Below are 11,266 nucleotides of genomic sequence, written 5' to 3' on the forward strand. Positions count from 1 at the left end.
TTCCATGTGCCCTCCGACCCTCCAGAGCAACAGCACCTTTAATCTTCTGTCACTTGGAGACTGGGGCGGGGGCTCAGGGGACAATGATCCTCCTGCACTGTTCCTTCTCTGGTTCCCAGTTAGGGCCACAGCCGGCTTTCCATCCTGGCTCCCAGCGGGGTGCAGCAGACACAGCGCTGCTGCCCCAGGAGGCAGAGGGATTGGCGCTGAGGGGCTGGGCTTTTCCCCATTTAAAAACCCTTCCCTGTTGTTGCTGCAGAATGTTGTCAGATCAGAAATGGGAAAGGGGAGAAGGAAAGAGTTGACTTGGGTTCTCAGAAGGCAAAGAGAAATGAAAGCAAAGAAACAAACAAACAGGAATTTGTGTTCCGGATTTAAACCATTTATAACTCTGTGAAGTCACTGCCATATTACTGTCACAGCATCACTATCCAATGTGAGGACAGCTGGTGGAGCCCAAGCCTGTGACACCAGCCCCAGGGCTCCATCTCCTGCTGCAACTTCAGTGAAGAAGGGACTCAGAGGGCCTGCACCTGACCCCTCGTGATGCCAGAGTTCCCTGCACAAGGTCAACACCACAGGGTGGACCCTTTCAGTGATGAAGGATCACAACCCACTAAGGAAGGGCAGGCCTGTATTATGTCTGATTTGAAAACAAAAATGAAACAAACAAACCATATGATGATGCCCAATTCTGTCTCTCTGAAGCTTCTACAGAAATAAGTGATTTCTCAGGCACCTGAGTGGCTCTGTTGGTTAAGGAGCTGACTCTCGAAATCAAGTCTTGATTTCAGGGTTTGGAGATCAGGGTTCACATTGGGCGTGGAGCCTACTTAAAGAAATGAATGATTTTGGGGGCACATGGATGGCTCCATGTATAAAGCATGTGAGTCTTGATCTCCAGGTCATGAGTTCAAGCCCCTCGTTGGATGTAGAGTTTACATAACAAAATAAAATAATTTAGATGACTGGTTTCTGAGACACCTGGGTGACTCAGTCGTTTAAGCCTCTGCCTCTGGATTTCAGCTCAGGTCATGACATCAGGGGTCCTGATCTTGAGCCCCGTGTTGGACTCTGCTCTGAAGGCAAGCGGCCTGTTTGGGATTCTCAATTTTCATCTCTCTCAACCCAGCCCCCTACCTCTCTCACTTTCTCTCTCAATAAATAAACGTTTTTTGAAACTATTTTTTAAAATGACAGATTTTGGAACCCTGTAAGTCAAAGAGAATAAGTGTAAGTCTTCACATGTCCCCCTTCAAATACTTGAACTCATGTCACAGACAAGGTATACTGCATCAATATAAAAACAAATAAACAGGGGCTCTTGGGTGACTCAGTCCATTGAGTGTCAGGCCTCGGTTCAGGTCATAATCTTGTGGCTCATGGGATGGAGCCCTGCATCAGGCTCTGTGCTTACAACTAGCTCAGAGCTTGTAGCCTGCTTCAGATTCTTGTCTCCTTCTCTCTCTGACCCTTCCCTGCTCACACTGTCTGTCTCTCTCTCAAAAATAAATAAAACATTAAAAGAAAAAATTTTTAAACCAAATAAACAGAAATGGGCTGTTTCCTGGAGGAAGATTGATGCAATTACTGTAGCCAATCATCCCCAGAAGCGTGAAGGTCTCCCTAGCCATTTATGATGAGGCTGATTAATTGATTTAATTCTGATGATATATATTTGGGGCCTGATCTCTGACAGGCAGTGAGGATGCAGCTGTGAGCAAGTAAAACAGGCTTTGTATGTTTCTAATATTAAATACTCGGCCTGAAGAGACAGACATTTGGAAGACGGAGCAAGGGCACCATCCTGAGAGCTGCTCAGGACATCTCCCTGAGCAGGTGACTTTCGCTTGAGCCCCCAGGATGAACAGGAGCTGACAGAGGAGGAATGGTTACAGGGGAGCAGCTGGGAGAAGCCCTGGCTGTTGGCCCGGGGGGCAGGTACTCAGGTCTGAGCAAGTGCAGGGAGGCTGCCAGGGTGCTGCAGCTAGAGCTGAAGAGTGCAGGCTTGGACCGGCCCACATGGATCCCAGGATTCCCTCCACCAACCACTTAGCTTAGGACCCCAACAAGCTCCTCACCCAGGGGCACATCTGCCCCCTCCCCTGTGCCATGCTGATGAGTTAGGGACGAGGTGACACCTGTGAGGTGGCCAGAACAGTGCCTGGCACATGGCTGATGCTCAAGCACTGTTTGCTCTCGTGGCTGGAGAGAAACAAGGTGGGGAGGGGAGGCCGAGGACAGAGGCCGGGCCATGGAGCCCTCGCTGTCTGGTGTGGGAATGGACAGTGAGGGTGACAGTCCATGTGGAGGATGGCCACTCAGGCAAAGTGTGGGGAAGAGATGGAGAGGAGAAGAGGATATGCGGGGACCTGTCAGGAGGCCACTGTGGGGACCGCACTAGTGACGAGAAAGAGAGACAGAGACAGAGACAGGAGGGGCAGAGGGAAAGAGAGAGAATATCAAGAAGACCCCGTGCTCAGTGCAGAACCTGACTCAGGGCTCAATCCCATGACCCTAGGATCCTGACCTGAGCCAATATCAAGAGGCTCAACCGAATGAGCCACACAGGTGACCCAAGGAAGGAGAATATGCAGAGGTTTGGGGGAGATCACAGCAGTAGTGAGCTACAGTTGTTCCCCTCCTTCCACAGGAAATATGCTCTGAGACCCCCTGGGGCTGCCAGACATGGTGTATTAGCACTGGATCCTAAATGTACTATGAGATTTCCTTTACATTCACACCAATGATCAAGTTTATATATAAACTAGGCCAGTAATAAATTAACTACAATCACTAATGATAAAAAGAACATATAACAATGTCCTTTAATAAAAGTTATGCACTCTCTCTCTCTCTTTCTTTCCTTCTGTCTCTGTCTCTCTCTCACAACCACTCTGACTGTACTGCACTCATACTTCTTGTGATGACATGGGATGATAAAAGGCCTCCATAAGGAGCTAAGGGAGGGGAGTGAGGTTGGCATCGGGATGTAGCATTAGGCTACTGTTGACCTTTGACTTTATACCAGGGGCATTATGGATTCCAAGGCGCACCTGACCCCGGGTGATAGAAAGCACAGACAACCGCACCAGGAAGAAGGAAGGACAGCGATAGTGACTCTTCCATGTGGCCACGCAAGAGTGAGGAGAATGTGCTGGGAGCTTCAGGGACCCAGGTCCTTCCACGCACATCCCTCTAACAATGATGCACTCAAGGCAGATTCCAGCACACAGAGCTCCTGGCAAGGAAGCAGGTACTCAGGCAAAATCATTCACATGTTCAGATCGCACAGCCCGTAGGCTGTTTAGCCAGAACCTATCCCCGGCTCCAGCAGCAATTTGCTGTGGGGTCTGTTCCCTGGCCCAGTCTGATACCTCTCCAGCCCTCCAGCCTGACTCCCAGGGGACACATATTTCCTCGAGATGCAGAGTAGGCACCACAACACCAGACCTGGGGAGAGGGGACGTCTAGGAAGGGGATGGGCCCAGGCTGTGCTCTCCCTCCCTGAGGGCCCATGTCCTCTGGCATTGTTGTGGGACAGAAGTCATACAAACCAGGCGCAGGATGAGAGCTGAGAGCCACCTCCATGTGACTCTTGAGGAGGGACCAGGCAGGCGCACAATAGCCACACCCCAGGGAGCCCAGGGTGTAATTCCTGGTGACCAGGATTGTGTGATACACTCAGGGCTGATGGAAAATAAGAGCGCGCAGCTGGAAGGGACTCAGAGCTGTGGGAGAAGTGGGGAGGGGGGTGCACAACAGACTGGCTGTAAGCCAGTGCAGCCCACACCAAGCTTACTGGAGGGAAAGAGTCAAGGTGGTCGCTACGCTGACCCCCTGGCCAGATGTAAGCATGTCCTGCACAGGGGCTGAGCCCGCTTCCAATCACAACTGCTCGGTGGCCTCCTCTGGGGGGGGGGGGGAGATTGTGGGCACAGGCCATTTGACTGCAGTCACAGGACTAAATGTTGTAACTGATGACCCCCTGAAGAGTGGGTGCTGGGACCCCTGATGTCTTCCTGCTGTGTCAGCCTGAGAAATTCACACTGAGTCAGGCAGATGAAGCTACAGAAAGTCAAGACCACTAGATCAGGTAGGATTAAGACCAAGTAAAGATCTAACAAACCATTCTTACCATAAGCATGAGGGTAACAATTTTAAAGGCCATTCAGATTAAGTGGCAGATTGTGGATGCAAACCCAGGCCTGGTGACTCCTGGTCCAGTGCACTTCCCATTGTGCCATGAGCAGGGATCAGGGCTGAAAGTCCAGGAGAAGATGTGGAGACTCATTAAAAGGGTCAAAGATAGAAATACCTGGAAAAGTCCCTTCCCTCTTGTAGAGAATTCAGGAAACAGGGAGAGCCAGGTCCCCCTGCACTGGTCATTGTAGAGCTGCTCCTCCATCTGAGGTGGCCGAGCAACAGAACACAAACCACTCCCCCTTTCTGAGACTCAGCTTCTCTCCTGTGTAGAAGTGACACTTTTCCTCTTTGCCTCCCAGTCATCCTGAGCCTGAAATGTGATCTTTGTGATGAGTGAACACAAGGAAATCTAAATGAAGAAGTGGAATGTACAAAGAAGACCAAATAGACATTCTAGAACCGAAAGTGGGGGTGGGAGGGTGGGGGGGGGAACTGTAAGGAAAGTTCAGTGGGTAAACTCCACGGAAGGCTTGGGAAGGCAGAATGAAAATCAATGAGGTCATATGTAAATCAATAGAAATTCCCCAATCCAAGAAAATCAGGGAAAAATGATTGAAGAGAAACTTACAAAACCTCCAAAATCCACAGAGAATAAAAAAGGCAAACAGATGTTCAGAGTCCAAAAATGAGAAGGAGGAAAAGGGCAGAAAAATAATTAAAATCATGTTTGAAAACTCCTCTAATCCAGTGCAAAACCTTGAACATCTAGATCTGAGAAACTTGTCACACAGCAGACAAGAGAAGCAAAAGAAAGGCACACTGAGGCGTTTCCCTGTTACATGAGGAGAATCAAAAAGAAGACAGGGGTGCCTGGGTGGCTCAGAGGGTTAATGTCTGACCTTTCATTTCAGCTCAGGTCATGATCTCACAGACGTGAGATGGAGCCCAGGTTGATCTCCACACTGAGCATGGAACCTACTCGGATTCTCTCTCTCCCTGTCTCTTTGCACCTCCACTGCTCATGCTCGCTCTCTCTCTCTCTCTCTCTCTCTCTGTCTCTCTCTCTCTCCCCCTCTCTCTTTCTAAATATATATTTGAAAACAGAAACAAAAACAGTAAAAAAAAAAAACACAATATCTTCAAAGTCGACAACACTTCCACACATATTGTGGTGGTTATAAAGTGTTCACAGATTCACTGAATCTCCCCCCTCTCAATGAAGAGGTAGAACTAATTCTCCTCCTCTTGTGTGTAGACTGGACTCAGTGATCACCTCTAATGAACAGAATAAGGGGGATGTGATGGTGTGTGACTTCAGAGATCAGGTCTCAGAGGGCCTTTTCTCTTCTTGTCTTTCTTTCCCTCTCTCAGATCCTGGATTTGGAAGAAGGCAGGTGCCTTGTCAGAAAGATCCCCAAATTTCAGATCCCGAGGACACTGAAGCTCCTGCCAGCAGCCACACGTGAGAGTGTGAACTTGATCCTCCAGCCCATGTCACACCTTCCCATCACTGTGAGTCTAGTCTCATCTTGGCTGCAACCTAATGCGAAACCCTGGCTGGAGCTGCCCCACATCCCTGTCCTTACATTTCTGATCCACAGGAATTTATTGCCATTATAATGTCATATGAAGCTTCAGAATCGTGTTATAATCTGTGACACCAGAATAGACAATGTTACAGACGTTGGAGACTGGACATGGGGAGACGCAGGCTGAAGACGTGACCCCACTGCAGACACAGCCACAAGCTCCAGGAAGACGGGTCACCAGTGTGCACAGACGCTAAGACACAAGCCAACTGTGTGCTGCAGACAAGACGTGCACTTTTAGGGCACCTGGGTGGCTAGTTGGGTAAGCATCCGACCTCAGTTAAGGTCATGAACTCATGGTTTGTGAGTTTGAGCCTCACGTCCGTCTGTGTGCTGACAGTACGGAGCCTCTTTGGATTCTGTCCCTGTCTCTCTCCCCACCCCCTTCAAAAATACATAAATAAATATTTTTTAAAAACATGTGCAATTTCACTATGAAGACACAGGTGGAACAGCTACATTGGCAAACTGTGACATGAGGAGGCTGATACACTAATATTAGGAGCAAAAGAGGTTTGAAAAGAGAACGCATTGCTGGACATGAGGAGAGGCCCTCATGAGAAATCTAGTAGATGAGAAATGTCACGAGTGCAGACAGAAAGGAGACCAGTGGTCGTCTGGGGCGGGGGAGGGGCGGGGAGAGGACCAGATGCAAAGGGCATCAGGAATCTTTAGGATAAGGGACCTGTTACTATCCTCCTCGTCTGACTGGTTCCATGTGTCTAATCCGTGACTGACATTCCCCTTCCTGTGCGTTCACACATGGAGGATTTTGTCATCTGAAAACCTCGTGAAATACAACAGAAGTAGGGAGGTAATGGCACAGGAAAGATAAATATAAACTAGGTAAATATAAAAGGAGGTAAATTTTAGATAAATGTATTATTAACTAGGAGAATTCATTGCAAGCTCCCCCGCCATGAACTAAATTTAAAGGAAGTCCTGTAGGCCAACAAGAAATGACACTAGATGTTAACTCATAAACAGAATGACCTAATTAACACCAGAAATGGTGTTATTCTGTTTATGTACGCTTTTTTCTTCACTCTTTAAAAGACATATGATGTTTCCAAACACTAAGTAGCTCATGATAGAATCTGGCTTACACTGTATGTTGTGACACAGGTAACAATACTAGCACAGAGGGGGCTAAATGAATCTCTATTCCTGTATTTACTGGATGGAGTTCAGTGTTACCTTAAGTAGATTGCAAAAAGTTAAAGCTGCAGGTTTCAATTACCACAAGTTCAATAAAAATTAACAGAAATAAATATAGCTAAACAGTCACTAGAAGAATAAAATATTGAGCAAACCTATTTGCTTGAAACCAAGGAAGTAGAAGAGTAGGTACAAGAATGGAGAAGACATGAGACACTTCAGAAACAAAGAGCAAAATGATAGACTCAAACCCTACCATGTCAGGAATCCTATTCAATATAAATGAACTAAAATTCCACTCAGAAGGTTGACATTATCAGACTGCACAAATATCGAGAAGGACTATATACTATGTACAGTAGAAGCACTTGAACTACAAAAGCAAAATGAAGTTAAAATGTAAAGTGTGAAGGAATTAAGTTCCCATGGAAATGAAAAGCATAAGGAGTCTGGAATGTTGCATTAATATGAAACCAGATAGCCGTCACCAAGGAGCATCACTAGAGACAAAGAAGGACTTTCTAGAAGGACAAAAGGTCAGCATCACAGCAAAACAAGGTAATGAATGGAGAAGACCCTCAGAACAGAGCTCTAAACCAGGTCACACATAACATGGAAGAACAGTAAAGAAACACAAATTAACTATTATTTTTAGTTATATGTCTGTTCCGTACTTGTCCTTGTCTGGTCCATCCCGGCTGGTGGGGCAGTCTATTGTCGCGGGTTCCTGAGGAGGGAGTGAGAACAGGGTAAGGCAGGGAGCACAGAAAATGGAGGCAAGACAAAGTCTCTGATCAAGCCTCAGTTTATTGAGAAAATACCCACACCTTATAAAGGGTTCAAGGTGGGAAACAAGGCAGCTGACCTAGGTCGGTTGCTAGGAAACAGGGTCAAGAGATTAAGGCTAGGGTAAAGGAGGAACCAAACTAAAGTTTTTAACACAGCACCTGAGGGGCCAACACTGCCCTGCCTGCAGGCAGCTGATCTTTGTACTTCTGGCAGCTCCCGACAGGTCTCCCTTTTTTATCTTTTTAAAAAAGAGCTACTTCCAGAATATGATAGTATAAGCAAGGAAAGGGCTGTGCCTGTCTTAGGTTGGAGGCCTGCCAATTCTTCTTACCCGTCATGGGCACACCCAGAAGCCTGTGTCTGAGTAGCCTGTCTTAGGTTGATAGGATGGTAAGGCCTCTCTTACCTGTCATTGGCTAGCCAGCCCGTGCCTCTTGCCATAATATAGCTCTTCATCGGCCTCCTGATCGGCCATATCGAGCTTGTGATAATGGACCTAGGTAGGCTGCATCTTGATAGTATCTATTTGCTGCCCTAGGAAAGCCATGACTTTAATGAATAGAACAGGGCCCAAGGACACCAAGATCAATAAACCCGAAATAGGTCCTAAAAGTGGGAGGAGGTAGGGTAGAAGTCCATGAAATCCACTGAGGAAAGGACTGGCACTGAGCTCCTTCCTCCTCTTCTCCAGGTCTTCCTGAAGCTTCTTAATCTTATTTCTCCAATCATCCAGAGAAGGTGTCACCCTTTCCCAAACATGGTACCTAAAAGAAAGGACAAAGATTTCTCTCAAGGAGATGTTTTTTCCCTGGAAGACTGAGTATTATGATCAATTTGCTTTACTAGTCTCTCCGGCAACCATCGGGCTGCATCTGCTTGTCGTGAGTAGATGCACACTGCTCCTCGTCCCCAGATTAAGACTGGGTCCGGATCATGCCATTTATTATCCAAGGGGTCCTTCCAAAGCACGGTAGCAAAAGTTTTTTGCATCTCATTATGCCAGAGACGCTCAGCAGCTGAGCATCCTTCTTTATCCAAAGTTAAAAAATTTAAAATAAAGAGTGAATGATGTAAAAGATTTCTGGGAGATCCCTTGATGAGGTACCATTCCCCCTTCCTTATTTTTTCAAGGGTATTTTTTAAGGATAGATGTGCCCATTCTACTATACCTTGTCCTTGTGGGTTATAAGGAATCCCACTGATGTGTTTAATGTGTAACTGTTGACAGAATTTAGAGAACACGGTCCCAGTATATCCAAGTCCATTTTCAGTTTTTATTTGTTTTGGGATTCCTAACACTGATATAGCAGAAAGCATGTGTGCTACAACGTGCTTTCCTGCTTCCCCAGTTTGTAAGGTAGCATATAGGAAACCGCTGTAAGTATCAACATTCACATGGACATACTTTAGATTTCCAAACTCTAAAATGTGTGTTAAGTCCATTTGCCAGATGGCACTGGACACTAGTCCTCGAGGGTTTACTCCCAAATGAGGAACAGGTAAATGCACAACACAAGAAGGGCACTGTTTTGCTATCTGTCGTGCCTGTTCATGAGTGACCTTAAATTGTAGCCTCAGAGCTTTAGAGCCTAGATGATGAATTTCAGAGAGGGGGCCAGGCAATTTAGAATGAGTTAAACCTGAAATTCCTGTCTTGTAGACAGGCACTGTTGCAGTTTCAGTTGCTGAAAAGAGACCAACCACATACTTAGAGTCTGAAGACAGATTAAACCTCTCTGGAGTTTTTTTTGAAATAATCTAATAACAACAACAAGTTCAGCTCTCTGTGCTGAAGTTTCCCTAGTTTGAAAAGAAATAATTTTAGGTTTAGGTGAGTTTTTATGAATAATTACAGAAGCCATGCCATTAGAGGACCCATCAGTAAATCCTATAAGGGCATCTTCTAAAGGGTTAGTTTTTGTTTTTGTGGGGAAAATAAAAGAATTTAATTTGCCAAATTATAACATAGGGTCCTTAGGTGTATTAAAGCCAAGATTGCCTGTATACCCAATCATAGCAACCTGAAAATCAGTAAATCCCTGCATTAATTCCTCAATCTGAAATTTAGAATATGGAAGAACAACTTCTGCTGGCTCCTGAGCAAACAATTCTCTGCTTCTTTTTCTCCCCTTAATAATTATTTGTGCTACTAAGGATGGATAATCAGCCAAAATCTTCTTAGGAGCAGCTGATAAATAGAGCCATTCTAATATTCCTTATAGGCAAGCAGTGGGAGAATGTTCAGTTGGTAAAAACTATTGAAGACCAAGGCTTATTGTAATTAATCCTGTAAGCATGGCCCCTTGTAAAGCCTCATTAACTTTAGATAAGGATTCCAAGGCCAAAGGAGTTAACTCTCATTTGGAATTTGGATGGGAGTTTCCACGCAAGATCTCAAACAATGGAATAAGATCTTCAGTAGATAGCTTTAAAAGAGGCTGAATCCAATTAATATCTCCCAATAGTTTTTAAAGATCATTTTAAGTACACAAATGCTCTGTCTTCAATTGTAAAGGCTGTAAAGTTAGATTTTCAATTATTCTTCCCAAATAGGAGTAGGGTGGATCAATCTGAATTTTTTCTGGAGCTATTTTCAAGCCATTAACAGATAAAGTTTTGATCAGCTCATTCAAAACGTCATGAAGACGAACTTTGTCCTGATGTGCTAAAAGAATTATCATCCATATAACGAATCAAATAGATTTTTGGATATTTATCTCTAATCTCACTCAAAGTCCTATCGACATATTTCTGACACAAAGTAGGAGAATTTTTCATCCCTTGGGGAAGGACTTTCCACTGAAATCTCTGAAAGGGCCTTTTTAAATTCAGAGATGGCAGGCTAATGGTAAAATGTTACATCATCAGGGCATAAAAGAATAGTAAAAAAAAAAAAATCCTGAATAAAAGGGCCTAATTGGTCAAAAGACTTTATCTTTTGAATGCTGGGAAATTTGTTAAAAACCTTAGGAAATTACAAAGCACATCCTAAATAGAATTAGAATTGTTACAAATCTGAAAACTCTATTTATTTAACCAAAGTGGCAGTAAAAGATCTTATTTCCCTTTGGGATCCTTCAGCAAAACCTAACATTTTTAGCCTCAGAGAAGTTTTAACTAAGCAATCAAAGACCTGATAAAGATAAGACCTAAAGCTTGTCTTCTTAACAAAAGAAAAACTCTTCATTTATATAGTCTTAACAGGAGCAGGTCCGGAAAAACTTGTCTTTTGAAAGAGCAGAATTTCAACCTTATACCAATGCACCTTTAATATTCCATTCATCTCAACCTCACACATAAAATTCTTTTTAATGATTTCCTTTATTGTGGGGAGCGGCAAAGATCTCAGCTGCTTGGCCATTTGCTAGCCGGATTTGTCACTCCCCGAGGGGAGTTGCAAAATAGGCAGGGGAGCGCCACTCCCTGCCAGAGGAGAGCCACTCCCTGTCAGAGGAGAAGCCAGAAGATCAAAGATCAACCGCCTGCAGGCAGGGTGGTATCGGCCCCTCAGGCGCTGTGCTAAAGCAATTTAGTCCGGTTCCCCTTTTACTCCAGTCTTAATCCCTTGACCCTGTTTCCTAGCA

General features: G+C 45.2%; 1 protein-coding gene and 1 long non-coding RNA gene across 2 annotated transcripts in view; both read right to left on the reverse strand.

The window, feature by feature from the left end:
- LOC115295435 (class I histocompatibility antigen, Gogo-B*0103 alpha chain-like) overlaps positions 1-11,266 on the reverse strand; it is a 157,910-nt gene that overhangs the window by 54,663 nt on the left and 91,981 nt on the right. The window lies entirely within an intron of this gene.
- LOC115295444 overlaps positions 8,218-11,266 on the reverse strand; it is a 15,470-nt gene continuing 12,421 nt past the window's right edge. The window contains exon 3 of the long non-coding RNA XR_003910398.1: positions 8,218-8,446. This is a non-coding gene — a long non-coding RNA (uncharacterized LOC115295444). The remainder of the gene's footprint in view (positions 8,447-11,266) is intronic.

Source organism: Suricata suricatta, chromosome 7 (assembly GCF_006229205.1).
Source record: "Suricata suricatta isolate VVHF042 chromosome 7, meerkat_22Aug2017_6uvM2_HiC, whole genome shotgun sequence".
Lineage (NCBI taxonomy): Eukaryota > Metazoa > Chordata > Mammalia > Carnivora > Herpestidae > Suricata > Suricata suricatta.